Source organism: Cheilinus undulatus, linkage group 17, assembly GCF_018320785.1.
Source record: "Cheilinus undulatus linkage group 17, ASM1832078v1, whole genome shotgun sequence".
NCBI classification, from domain to species: domain Eukaryota; kingdom Metazoa; phylum Chordata; class Actinopteri; order Labriformes; family Labridae; genus Cheilinus; species Cheilinus undulatus.
The window spans coordinates 3,390,433-3,405,051 of NC_054881.1; positions in this window are offsets into that span (position 1 = coordinate 3,390,433).

Below are 14,619 nucleotides of genomic sequence, written 5' to 3' on the forward strand. Positions count from 1 at the left end.
CAATCTGACATGTGGACTTGTCAGACCACAGCACACTTTTCCACTTTAGGTCGGTCCATCTCAGATGAGCTCAGACCCAGAGAAGTGGGCGGAGCTTCTTTGCATTTGCATGGTAGAGTCTAAAGTAAGACTTGGATGCAGAGATTTCTCCAGATTCTGAGTCTTTTGATTATATTGTGGACTGTAGATGGTCAGAAGTATAAATTTTCTTCAGTTGCATTATAACAATCAGCTTACCTTTCTAAAGCTTAGTTAAATATCATGGGTTCAAAACTACCGTGAATTATACTTTGATTTTGGTCAGTTATTCAATTAAAGAGGCAAGGGATCAAGAAGTCCTGAAGCTCAAATAATCAGCCAATAACTAGAAAAATCACCACAGAAAACTCAGGTGTAAGCTTAAGGGTTAATTTAATGATCAGAAATTAATCAGTGAAAGGTTCTCCTACCCTAGCTATAGTCCCCTTTAAGCCTGCAGATCAGGCCCTGAAATCCCAATTCCCCCAAAAAAACAAAAAATAGAAGAAAACGTCCTCCAATTGTTTTGGTTTCCCCCTTAGTTCCCCCCAAAACTCAAAAAGTGGAATAATCCAGCCCAAAAGCAAAAACCAAAACCAATGCTTTGCAAAAATCCAAAAATAATCCAAATGCAGCTGACTCACCAATCCTGGGATCGTTCTTCTATCAGTCTGACTCTTGTGGGTTCTTCTTCAGTGATCTCCAGTATTTATGGCCCTCTTGCTCGGCACTGATCAGGTTCACGTCCAGAGGAGGCATCACCATAACAATGGAGTGGTCTTCAGTTACCCTTCTCTGGGAAAACCACAGTCCTTGTACAGATCCACAACCACATCCAGGAGTCACAGCCACTTCTCTCCAAACATTTCACCTCAGCCTTTGTTCTGCCTCAGCCCCTCCCCCACCTCACACCTGAGTCAAATCTGGCTGCAGCAGGTCACCTGACCGGGCAGACTGCAGCTAAACAGACTATTTAACAGGAAAAATAAACTCAGATAGGGAAAGCTAGGGGATTTAACCTTGCAAGGGTTTTTTTCATGTAAATCCCTAAATTAAAAATTAGCCATCCCCACCCCTTAAATTTTGTGGCTATGTCACAGCATGATGAGGAACAACATTTATAAACTGCTGGGCATTTTTCCCACACAGTTTTTCACAGAGTGGAGCCTTTCAGGAGTGCTATCACCTGTTACCAGTTAACCTACGTGTTCCCAATGTTTCTGAGAATTCCACAGCTGTCCTAGTCTTGTTTCGCTTCTGTCCCAGCTTTTTTGGATCACACTGAAGACATCTTATTCAGAATGTGTACATATTTCCCCAAAAACAAAAATTTATGTGTTTTAATCTTGTCTCTGTGTTTGTTCAGTTGAAAATATTTTGAAAATCATTTTCAAATCTCTCTCCTCTGTTCCTATTAACATTTTATACAATGTCCCAACTTTTATCTTATCATTTATCCCTACAACAGTGGCTATATGAGTACTAACATGTTTCCATCACTGCTATTGGATTGGCATCCTGGAGCCAATAGTGCAGGAGAACCCAACAGCAATGTTCTCAGTGCCTTCAACCACAGTGCCAGTGGTGTGCACGGGGGCAGTGGTGTGCACTCTAAAGTGTCCTCTTGGGAGCCAAAACACATGCTAAAGTGCCCTTGAGAGGCAAAAACTTGCTAAAGTGCCCTCGCGAGCCAAAACGCATGCTAAAGTGCCCTCTTTGGAGCCAAAACGCTTCCTAAAGTGCCCTCGAGAGCCAAAACGCTCTCTAAAGTGCCCTCTTTGGAGCCAAAGTACACATTAAAGTGCCCTTTTGGGAGCCAACACACATGCTTTAGTGCCCTCAAGAGCCAAGACACATGCTAAAGTGCCCTCTTGGGAGGCAAAACACGTTCTTAAATGCCCTTGAGAGCCAAAACATGTGCTAAAGTGCCTTCTTGGGTGGAAAAAAACACACTAAACTGCCCCCTTGGATGAAGAAAACACACTAAACTCCAGAAGACCATTAGGACCAAGAAATACTATGAAACATTACTATTGCAATGACTTTTTGATCTATACTGAGCCAGAACTATAGCTGACAGAAGCAGTTTGGATTATCTGGTGCTAATATGGTGTTAAAATGCACTGGAATACAAGAAATGGCATCTTCTTCATTGATAATGTTCAGGGGGCAGACCCCCAGACCCCCTAGGGATTTATTTATTTATTTATTTCTATGTGTTCTTCACAGTCCAGCGTTGAATCTACACAGTTCTTGTGGATGCTGATATTAACTACAAGCTAACTTGAGTAGTCTGTCTAGTTAGTCTGTTTTAAGGCTATATAATGTGTCATTGGTAGAACATATATGTCTAAAGTGCCCTTGAAAACACACCAAACTTAGTGCCCTCTTCAGTGGCGAGAACGTGCTGTATTTGCCCTTTTTTTTCTTTTCGCCCCTGCCCTTGAAAAAGTCTGTGCATGCCACTGCACAGTGCTGTAGTTTTGATGCAGATCCATGATCTGATGATTAAATGGGGGATAGGTGGAGAAACTGCTGCTCTTCTCTGGCTCATTTTAAAAATTTCCATGCATAAACTTAAAGTATGATGATAAAAATTGATTTGACCAAACTTGGCTTCTCCAGCGTGTCTTGTTATTACAGCTGTGGTTTATTTTCTATCTCTGGTGCCACCGAGGAACAAGATTTTAAAATACAAACTGCTCATAAATTATGTCTCAGAGCTTTGATATGAACGCAGACAGCTCGGGGTTTTATTTTTGGCAGTCTGGGTAACGTCCATAGATTGTTGGCTCGCTGTCTGCACATGGACGAGATGCCAAAACACAGGGTGAGGGTTTCAGCACTTTTTCAAGAAGACTCTCCTGCTTGTCATCAGGATGGAGTTTAATGTCTGTAAACAGCTGTAGAAATGGTGTGTTTGTCTTCTGGTTTTCTGCACACAAAGTCTGGATTCGGTTAAATTGAGGGTTGACGTCGGCCAGTTGGAAACAGCTGACCCAAACGAGGACAAGCAGCCAATCCTGAGCCGTGTTTAGAAGTCACCAAGGACAGCCTGTGAACTGGCCCTCAGCCCACATACCGCACACCACCTTGCACGTTTGCGTGTGTTCAGGGTGTGTGCATCAGCGCGCACATGTTTGTCTGATGCATATGCAATTTAAGAAGTCATGTCAATACTTTAAATGCTTGTGATGCCATGCCATGGTTTGGTCAACATCATCTATACGTATTAATAAACCCATAACATCAGCATGTCAGCCCTCCTATTGTTGAACATTTACATCCACTTCAGTTCAGTTTATTCTTAGAGGTGATAAAAATGCAAATGCAGTCAATCATGATTATTCATGAAAATGTGACTCCTGAGAAGACGTGCAGCAGGTGAATAGAGGCCAAAAATCATTCCAGAATTTACTTTATATAAGCAATGTGATCAACAAACACAAATCCCCTTTAGACCTATGTTTGAAGCTGGTTCTCTTTCTCCACAGATGCATAATCTGATATGTATATTTGAGTTTAGGTTGCATAAATTGAAGGTCTATGTAACTGGAGTGCATACCTCTGAAGTATTTATGAATTAACATTCCTCCGGATGGTAATCCATGAAGCTTCATAGTACAACATGACATCAGTTATTTCATCTTTAGATAACTGTGCTCAATAAGGGATCCATGAAACCCTCATTCGTCGAGCAGTAAGCATTCATAATCTAGTGAACACCACAGACAACACGACTGTTAGACCGTCAGTGGTTCTGCAGGAAGTATGCATGTTCAGTACAGACTAGAAAAATAATTGGTTAAGCCAAATCTCCTGACAATTTGTCCAAAAGTAGAAAAATACTGTGATGGGATGTGACGTCTAAAGACAGACACGATGTGTCATCGCTGGAAATGCTGGATGTTATGCCAGCAGTAATTTCAGGGTAACCTACTCTGGAAATCTCCTAACTTGCTTGTTTGCAGGATGTTTTCCTGCTGCTTAAACGCCTGTCAGTAAAGGGGTGGGGGAGGTGAAATAACACGGAGATTTTAGGGTAAAGTCTGGGTAAAAAACTCTGTGTTCACACATGCAGATCACCGAGGTAAATTCAGGACATTTGCAGGAGTTCTGTGGAAGCATAGTAAGGTTATGTTTTCAAGTTGTCAGTCTGTCTGTACATCTGTCCAAGCCATTCTTAAGAACACAATATCTAGAAAACACTTTGAAAATGGGAATAGTTTTCAGACCAGAAACTTTGATAAAAGTATATTACACTCCATAAATATGAAAAATACACGACAAAGTTCTGCATTTAAAATCAAAGATGAGTAAAACAGTCTCATATGACTGGGATTCATGCTTCCATGCCAGCAAAATCCAGGTCCAGATTTGTGATATTTACAGGTTAACTGGCAGTCCATCCGTCCATCTCTCTCTGTCCATCTGTCTGTCTGATTATATGTATGACCATCTTTCCATCCATGCATCCATCCATTTGTCTATCAGTCTGTCCATCCATCCACCCAGTGGTCCATCTGTCTGTTCATTCATCTGTCTGACCATCTATCCATCCATTCATCTATTGATCTGTCCACACATCAGTTCATCTGTCTGACCATTCATCTGTCCATTCGTCCGCCAATGTGTCAGTCCATCCATCCATCCATCCAGCTTTCTATCTGTCCATTTCTTTTTTTCCATCCATCCATCCATCCATCCATCCATCCATCCATCCATCCATCCATCCACCCATCCATCTAGCCATCCATCCATCCATCCATCCATCCATCCATCCATCCATCCATCCATCTATCCACCTAGCTATCCATCCAGCTTTCTATCTGTCCATTTCTTTTTTTTCCATCCATCCATCCATCTAGCTATCCATCTAGCTATCCATCCATCCATCCATCCATCCATCCATCTAACCATCCATCCATCCATCCATCCATCCATCCTCCTATCTGTCCATCTATCCATCCATGCATCTGTCCATCCATCCTCCTATCTGCCTTTGTCCATCTGTCCATCCAGTTTTTATCCATCGTCCTATCCACCAGTCAGTCTCTCTGTCCGTCAGTCAATCCATCCATCCCTTGGTCTGTCCATGCCCGCATTTCTGTCCGTCTGTCAGTCTTTTTCGTCCATCAAGGTCATTTTTGTGAAATACCCTGTCTCAAAAGCACTTTTAGGGGCTTTTCCTCAACCTTTGCAAAAATTCCTGCTGTGATTCAAGAATGAACTGAAGAGATTTTGGGGGTCAAAGTTGAAGGTAACTAGGACTCAGGTTCAAACATGAAATGTCAAAAATGCTCAGAGAGACTTTCCTTAAACTTTGCACTGATGTCCATTTTGCCTCAGGTGTAGCTACACTGAAAACATTTTAGATACAAGGTCAAAGGTCAAGGCCTGTTTTCTTGACCCACCCTTGGACTTCATGTCTGATTCCTCTGATAACTAGATACATTAGATGTATCTAGTTATCAAAGGAGTGTGGTTTGCTTTAAAGGAGGACTGAGGTGTTTGTTTCTGACTCTATCACATTTATCTATCTCCTCTATCCTCTGTAATATCATCAGACACTTAGAATAAAAATCTGATCCCATCAGTGACACAAAAAAACAACTTTTAGTGAACAAACTTTAGCAGAACAAAAGCCCTGAAGGATTTCTTTGCAGCAGTTGTTGCCTGTTTAATTTCTGCAGACCAGAGCGATGTAAAGAAGCGATTCAAAAACATCATTTAAGCCTTAAAGTCTGTGAAACATGCAGCATGTCCCAGATTTAGAAAGGCCTGATTCCTCTTTAAGACGGTGAATCAGAACCCAGAGAAAATGTTCCCGTGTCTCCAGAATCCAGTTTCAGCCAGCTTTACATCGCTCCAGCCGACATTTGGCATTAAACACGGTCATGTGAGACCTGCATGCAGCTTCTCAGTTCATGAAGTTTTTCATGCACGCTTACATTCATGCTGATGGATTCATGCTGCAGAAGTCAGGAACTAAATGTACCCAGACACAGCAGAGAAATTCTCATGCTTGTGCTTCACATTAGGAGCAGCTTTAAAAGGCAGAAATCTACTCATGCAAAATAAGTCTAATATCAGCCTGTCTACTCATATCTGTTTGTTATACTCCAGCAGTGTTTAGTTGTAGAGAATGCACGTCTTTTTGGGCTTGATTTTCCTCTCATATTTGTGTCCGAATCACATGAACTCAGCAGAGATCAGGGCTGACTTGTTGACATGTTTGTGTCTTTGTTTTGTTCAGACACCTTCCTGACGATCCAGTTTCACCCTCTCATTCCAGATATTCATTGCACCAGGAAATAAAGCAACTCTTTTCCCAGGCCATGACATAATAAAACAAAATGGTATCATTCGTGGCAGCAGGACAAGGTCTTTGAAAACCCGATGCCTATCTGTGTGTCTCTGTATCTGTGTGCGGATTCCCTCTGCAGCCTGCCTCTCCATCCAGTTCGAACCAGTTTGTGTTTATCAGGCGCACAGACGCAGCCTGTATAAGAAGAAGCCAAAACATTGTTCATGTGACCTCTCATCATTCATACCAGTGTGTCTCTCTTGGTATGTGAGAGTTGTGTAATGAAGAGTCAAGGTAAAACTGAGAGCTAGCAGAGACAGAGCTGAAAGGTTAGAAGAAGGAGAAGAAACTGTGCAGAGATATCTGTCCGACACTGTGCAGAGATAATAATATATCTGAGCTGCTCTTCTGCCTGTTTACACATGCATGGATGTTTGTGCTGTTATTTACAGCAGTGGGGGAAGTTTTCACACCAGAAACTTTAAGAAAAATGCCAAGAAAGGACTCCTAAAAATGCACAAAAAGTTCTGCAAAATTAAAGATGAAAATGGCAACATAAAGAGAGTAATATTGATGCTTCTGCAGATAATCAATGATATTCATGTTATAGGTGGTTTTACCATGAAGCAAAGGTGCCTAGGCCGTATTCTACAAGAGTCCTGAAGATTTAACTGTTTGAGATGTGTATCAATGAGCTTTATGTCAGAAATTACTGAATGTCAATAAGAGGCCAAGAGTGAATGCAATAGCATTAATTTAGTTTTTTATTGTCCAGAAAGTCCCTGGAGAGGACCCCGACCCCTAAAAAACCCAATCTCCTGGGTTCTGTGTTCAAATTTTGTGTTTAGCTTGTTTTTGTGTCGTAGAGGAGGCTCTGTGTGTTTATCTCTCTCGCTGCAGGCTGGTTGGAGAGAGCTGGAGCTCTGGGCAGTCACAGCTGAAGCTTGATAGGCATCACCCAGTCTTTATGTAATCAAGATCTCCTCTTTACAACCCGATGTTGGGCCTTCAGAGTTTTCTAAAAATACATAAATGAATACAAGAAATTCAGTAGTGCTTCATGACTGTGTTATTTACAGTGATTTAGTGCATTTATTGATAAAGTACTAGTATTGTTTGAACTGAACTGCTGCCCACCAAGAAAAAAAAATGTTCCAGCTCAATCAAAGCATGCTTTACCAAAATAATGGTGTCTTCATTCCAGTGTTGTAGTCTCTAAGCCTCAAGTCTGAGTCCAGTCCGAGTCACCAAAGAAAAATCCGAGTCATGTCCCCTTTTCTTGAGTCAGAGTACCCAGTACCATGTTCAAGTCCTCAATGAGTACCCAGTACCTAAAATCTAGAGCCAAATTAAATTTAATTATTAATCATTTTTAAGCCTTTCTAGCTTTCCAGACTTGCTGCGTTGATGTGTTGTATTAACGTATACATTTATTCAACTTTTTATTTTACAGGACTAGAGGAACTGTTTACAGCAGGTGTGTATGAACAAAACCAGACACCTAAGACCCAGTGGTGGAGAAGCCTTAGAGACGGTGTTCATTTTGGCAGCCATTTTTAGTTTTAGTCTTTAGACGAAAGTACGTTTAGTTTTAGTCACATTTTAGTCCTAATCGCCCTTCATAGCTTTAGTCAATAAATACTGAAAAAACATTCAGGTCAGGATGAGAGTCATAGATTTCTGTTGATATTGATGCTCTTATTAAAACTGCTTAATGATCACACTCTTCATCGATAATGTTCATTTTATTAACCATGGCAATCAAACACAGGTGAGACTAAAACAATCAAACACAGCTGAGACTAAAGCAATCAAACACAGGTGAGACTAAAACAATCAAACACAGCTGAGACTAAAGCAATCAAACACAGGTGAGACTGAAGCAATCAAATACAGGTGAGACTGAAGCAATCAAACACAGGTGAGACTGAAGCAATCAAATACAGGTGAGACTAAAACAATCAAACACAGCTGAGACTAAAGCAATCAAACACAGGTGAGACTAAAACAATCAAACACAGCTGAGACTAAAGCAATCAAACACAGGTGAGACTGAAGCAATCAAATACAGGTGAGACTGAAGCAATCAAACACAGGTGAGACTGAAGCAATCAAATACAGGTGAGACTAAAGCAATCAAACACAGCTGAGACTAAAGCAATCAAACACAGGTGAGACTGAAGCAATCAAATACAGGTGAGACTGAAGCAATCAAACACAGGTGAGACTGAAGCAATCAAACACAGGTGAGACTGAAGCAATCAAATACAGGTGAGACTGAAGCAATCAAACACAGGTGAGACTGAAGCAATCAAACACAGGTGAGACTGAAGCAATCAAACACAGGTGAGACTGAAGCAATCAAACACAGGTGAGACTGAAGCAATCAAATACAGGTGAGACTGAAGCAATCAAACACAGGTGAGACTGAAGCAATCAAATACAGGTGAGACTAAAGCAATCAAACACAGCTGAGACTAAAGCAATCAAACACAGTTGAGACTAAAGCAATCAAACACAGGTGAGACTGAAGCAATCAAACACAGGTGAGACTGAAGCAATCAAACACAGGTGAGACTGAAGCAATCAAATACAGGTGAGACTGAAGCAATCAAACACAGGTGAGACTGAAGCAATCAAACACAGGTGAGACTGAAGCAATCAAACACAGGTGAGACTGAAGCAATCAAACACAGGTGAGACTGAAGCAATCAAACACAGGTGAGACTGAAGCAATCAAATACAGGTGAGACTGAAGCAATCAAACACAGGTGAGACTGAAGCAATCAAATACAGGTGAGACTAAAGCAATCAAACACAGCTGAGACTGAAGCAATCAAACACAGTTGAGACTGAAGCAATCAAACACAGGTGAGACTGAAGCAATCAAACACAGGTGAGACTGAAGCAATCAAATACAGGTGAGACTGAAGCAATCAAACACAGGTGAGACTGAAGCAATCAAATACAGGTGAGACTAAAGCAATCAAACACAGCTGAGACTAAAGCAATCAAACACAGTTGAGACTAAAGCAATCAAACACAGGTGAGACTGAAGCAATCAAACACAGGTGAGACTAAAGCAATCAAACACAGGTAAGACTAAAGCAATCAAACACAGGTGAGACTGAAGCAATCAAACACAGGTGAGATTGAAGCAATCAAATACAGGTGAGACTGAAGCAATCAAACACAGTTGAGACTGAGGCAATCAAACACAGGTGAGACTGAAGCAATCAAACACAGGTGAGACTGAGGCAATCAAACACAGGTGAGACTGAAGCAATCAAACACAGGTGAGACTAAAGCAATCAAACACAGGTGAGACTGAAGCAATCAAACACAGGTGAGACTAAAGCAATCAAACACAGCTGAGACTGAAGCAATCAAACACAGGTGAGACTGAGGCAATCAAACACAGGTGAGACTAAAGCAATCAAACACAGGTGAGACTAAAGCAATCAAACACAGGTGAGACTGAAGCAATCAAACACAGGTGAGACTGAAGCAATCAAACACAGGCGAGACTAAAGCAATCAAACACAGGCGAGACTGAGACAGTCAAACACAGGTGAGACTGAAGCAATCAAACACAGGTGAGACTAAAGCAATCAAACACAGGTGAGACTGAAGCAATCAAACACAGGTGAGACTAAAGCAATCAAATACAGGTGAGACTAAAGCAATCAAATACAGGTGAGACTGAAGCAATCAAACACAGGTGAGACTGAGGCAATCAAACACAGGTGAGACTGAAGCAATCAAACACAGGTGAGACTAAAGCAATCAAACACAGGTGAGACTAAAGCAATCAAACACAGGTGAGACTAAAGCAATCAAACACAGTTGAGACTAAAGCAATCAAACACAGGTGAGACTTAAATAATCAGACACAGGTGAGACGTAAATAATCAAACACAGGTGAGACTGAAGCAATCAAACACTGAGGCAATAAAACACAGGTGAGACTAAAACAATCAAACCCATGTGAGACTTAAATATTCAAACACAGGTGAGACTTAAATAATCAAACACAGGTGAGACTAAGACAATCAAACACAGGTGAGACTAAAGCAATTAAACACAGGTAAGACTTAAATAATCAAACACGGATGAGACTTAAATAATCAAACACAGGTGAGACTGAAGCAATCAAACACTGAGGCAATAAAACACAGTTGAGACTAAGACAATCAATCACAGGTGAGACTAAAACAATCAATCACAGGTGAGACTGAGACAATCAAACACAGGTGAGTCTAAAGCAATCAATCACAGGTGAGACTGAGACAATCAAACACAGGTGAGTCTGAAGCAATCAAACACAGGTGAGACTAAGACAATCAATCACAGGTGAGACTGAGACAGTCAAACACAGGTGAGACTAAAGCAATCAATCACAGGTGAGACTGAGACAATCAAACACAGATGAGACTGAGGCAATCAATCACAGGTGAGACTAAAACAATCAAACACAGGTGAGACTAAGACAATCAATCACAGGTGAGACTGAGACAATCAATCACAGGTGTGACTTAAATAATCAAACACAGGTAAGACTGAGACAGTCAAACACAGGTGAGACTGAAGCAATCAATCACAGGTGAGACTTAAGCAATCAAATACAGGTGAGACTAAAGCAAATTAATCACAGGTGAGACTGAGACAATCAAACACAGGTGAGACTAAAGCAATCAATCACAGGTGAGACTGAGACAGTCAAACACAGGTGAGACTAAAGCAATCAAATACAGGTGAGACTAAAGCATTCAATCACAGGTGAGACTGAGACAGTCAAACACAGGTGAGACTAAAGCAATCAAATACAGGTGAGACTGAGACAATCAATCACAGGTGAGACTTAAATAAACAAACACAGGTGAGACTAAGACAATTAAACACATTTGAGACTAAAGCAATCAAACACAGGTGAGACTTAAATAATCAAACACGGGTGAGACGTAAATAATCAATCACAGGTGAGTCTTAAATAATCAAACACAGGTGAGACCAAAGCAATCAATCACAGGTGAGACGAGGTGAGAAGTTGGGAATAATTATTAATGGAAGAAATTTAAACAAGACTTGTAACAAGAGAACTACAAAATAAAACAGGAAGTAGGAGAGACCTCACTAAAGTACACAAAATGAACACAATGTGGGATTCATACAGAAACACAAGGGAATGACTTTAGAACTAAATTTGAAGCTTGTTCTCCTTCTATTGGATAATTTAATATGAAAACAATGACCTGAGTTTAAGTTACATAAATAGTTATATAAATCTAGTTTTATGTAACTGAAGTGCGTACTACTTTATGTATGAAGAATCTGTGAATTAACATTCCTCCTGATGATCTGTGAAGTCTGATCGTACAACATGATATCAACGCGGTTTCATCTTTAGGTAACAGTGCTCATCAAAAATCCATGAAACTCTGATCATTCAGGCTTTTAGCTTTCATAATTAGTGTATCATTTAGTTGGCGGTTCTGGTACGATGATCAGACACCATGGACATGATGTTACTTAACAGCTCTTTTCTACGAGGTCATTTATCACTAAACACAAATATTAGTCCAACGCTGGTGCTGCAGGAAATATTGATATTTTAAAGAGCAACAGCATAACTGATCAAACAAATCTCGTTACAGCTGGTCGAGTACTTACCCAGCTTGCTAAAGGTTTTTAAAGCCTTAACCTTCATACGGGATATTTCTGTTCCTCAAAGACAACGTGTTTATTGTGGCTGTGGAAATGCTGGATGTTGCGTCAAAGACTGCAAAATAAAAAAGCGTTAACAGTTGCAGGAAGCTGCTGTTCTGTTGCTGTATCTATCTATGATGGGATTTCTCTCTGACTCTGTATTTTGTTGCTCGAGCTTCCAGTGTTTGTTCTGGTCCACCGTGAGTTTGTTTCCATTCGGGATGAGGGGATTGATCAGCTTTTGTTTTGTTTAAAGAAGAGCTCATGAAGACACGTTTAGCTTGACATTGGCAGCTGAAGACGAATCTTGGCTCTTACCAACCTTACTGCTGTTTTGAGACATTTTCCTGCACAAGCAGCAGAAATAACTGACTTATTTTTGCTTTAATCCTTCGCCACTTGTGTCAATTTCATCTAAAATCCTCCCTCCACGCCAAGATAAGTTTTAATCCCAACAAAGTGCTGATGAAGTCTTCCTAAATGTTCCTTGACTCAGCCCCCATAGCCTACAGTAAATCCCTGTTTAACCTATAAACACCCAAAAACACAGATGACCGAGTATTTACGTCCAAATCTTCCATCCAGGAGTGAGTTTCTGTTCGTACGGTCTAGATTTAATTAACTTTAATGGAGGACATCTGCTCCTGCTCCCACTCAGACCTATTTCTGCTGTTTACTACCAGTTATGAAATAGCTCGGGTGTAAATAGCATTAGTCAAAACGCTCAATTCTATTTTTCCCTGCATGCATTTTGTCTGTCTGTGGTGGGGATTTAGGTCAGCAGCTCACGTGAGAGTTGTCCTACATCTGGTTTGCTGTAGCTTCATCCGACTGGAGGCAGAAAGTGGTGGAGCGAACCGGCTGGATGAGGAGGACGGAGGAGCAGCTGCTGCAGAAGGTCGCCCAGAGGAAAAGTCCAGGAATGTTTAAAGTCTGACGCCATGCAAAGGAAGTAGATTTAGTGAATAAGTGAGCAACACACACAAGGCTACAACTTGGCCTACATTTCAGCTAAGTGGCTCCATCAAATTAAGACAAACTAGCTGTTTTTGTCCAGTCACGATGAATATACACATCACTAAAACTGGCATTGTTTCTATAAAAAGGTCAACAATGAGAAGATTTTCAAAAACTCCTGCTGCTAAGAAAAAAACATGATTTGTTTTGTTAGGATTTTGAAGCTGTAGATCTCCAGTGCTTATAAGAGGTAAAGATATAATGTGGGTCATCTGATAAATTTTTTTAAGTATCCTACAAATGGTTAATTCCTGTTAAATGTAAGAGAGGAGACCGAGAACCTGATGGTCTCTGACTGAGCTCCAGAGATCCTGTGTGGAGATCAAACAAAGTTCTAGAAGCACAACCATCACTGCAGCCCTCCACTGATCTGGGCTTTATGGCAGAGTGGACAGATGACACCTCTCCTCAGTGGAACCATGAAAGCCCGCTCAGAGTTTGCATAAAAGCACCTGAAGGACTCTTAGACTGAGATAATCAACATCAACCAGCCACCACCCATCACCTGCCCAGTACCTTTCTGGCAGATCCATTTCCTGGTTTAAACCAGACTGAAAAAAAATGGGAGAAACTCTCGTTTTTCCGTTCTTGACCAAAAATGAAAAAAAAATGGAAAAACAAGCCATTTTTCCGTTTTTTTTCGTTTTGGTCACAAAAACAGAAAAATGAACAACATTTTTAGAAACTGGTCCAATTTTCATTATTTTCAATTCCATTATTTTGTTTTCTTCATTTAGTGGAATTCTTGGGTAAAAGGAAGTCATGTGGCCATTGAGAAAGGTGAGCATTTCAAAATAAAAGCCTCCATGTCAAAACAAGAGCCATCTACTGTGTTTTACAGTATTACAATAGGCTAAAACCTTCTTTATACAAAAAGTATTATAAATAATTTAAGCTGTAAACGTACAGGGCATTGAATGGATTTTAATTCAATTACCTTTTATTATCTTTTATTCTCAATCCAGGTCCATACACAGCAGGCCTTTTGCAGTATGCATTTGCTGATGTATACTATTATAATACTGTCCAACTTCCTGCAGAGATAATGATACTCTAGCACAGTGGTTCCCAACCTTGGGGTGGGGACCCCCTTGGGGGTCGAGAGACACTGAGAGGGGGTCTCCAGTTGCCCTACAAAAACTAAGGATATTTTTTAAATTACACTGTTGCCACTTTACACCAATTTTGTCAATTTTTTACCCCTTTTCATAATTTTTCCCACCAGTTTTAACACATTTTTACCTCTTAACACCTATTTTTGTCACTTTTTGACTCTTTCTACCACTTTTTTTCTGCCCATTTTTGCCACTTCTAAACCACTTCTTGCCACAAGTTTAATATTGTCTCTGTTGGCCCATTATTGCCTCTTTCAGGGGAGAGTGGGGTGAGTTGTGCCTTTGGGGAGAATACGTTGGGGTAAACTGTGCGAGTGATTACTGAAGATTACTGAAGTAAAACAGAACATTTTAATCTCATAAACTGTAATGCTATATAAAAGCAAGACAAAGTCAATACAAAATTACTCATTTAAGGTTTATTTAGATATCATCACCCTATTAAACTAATGGCAT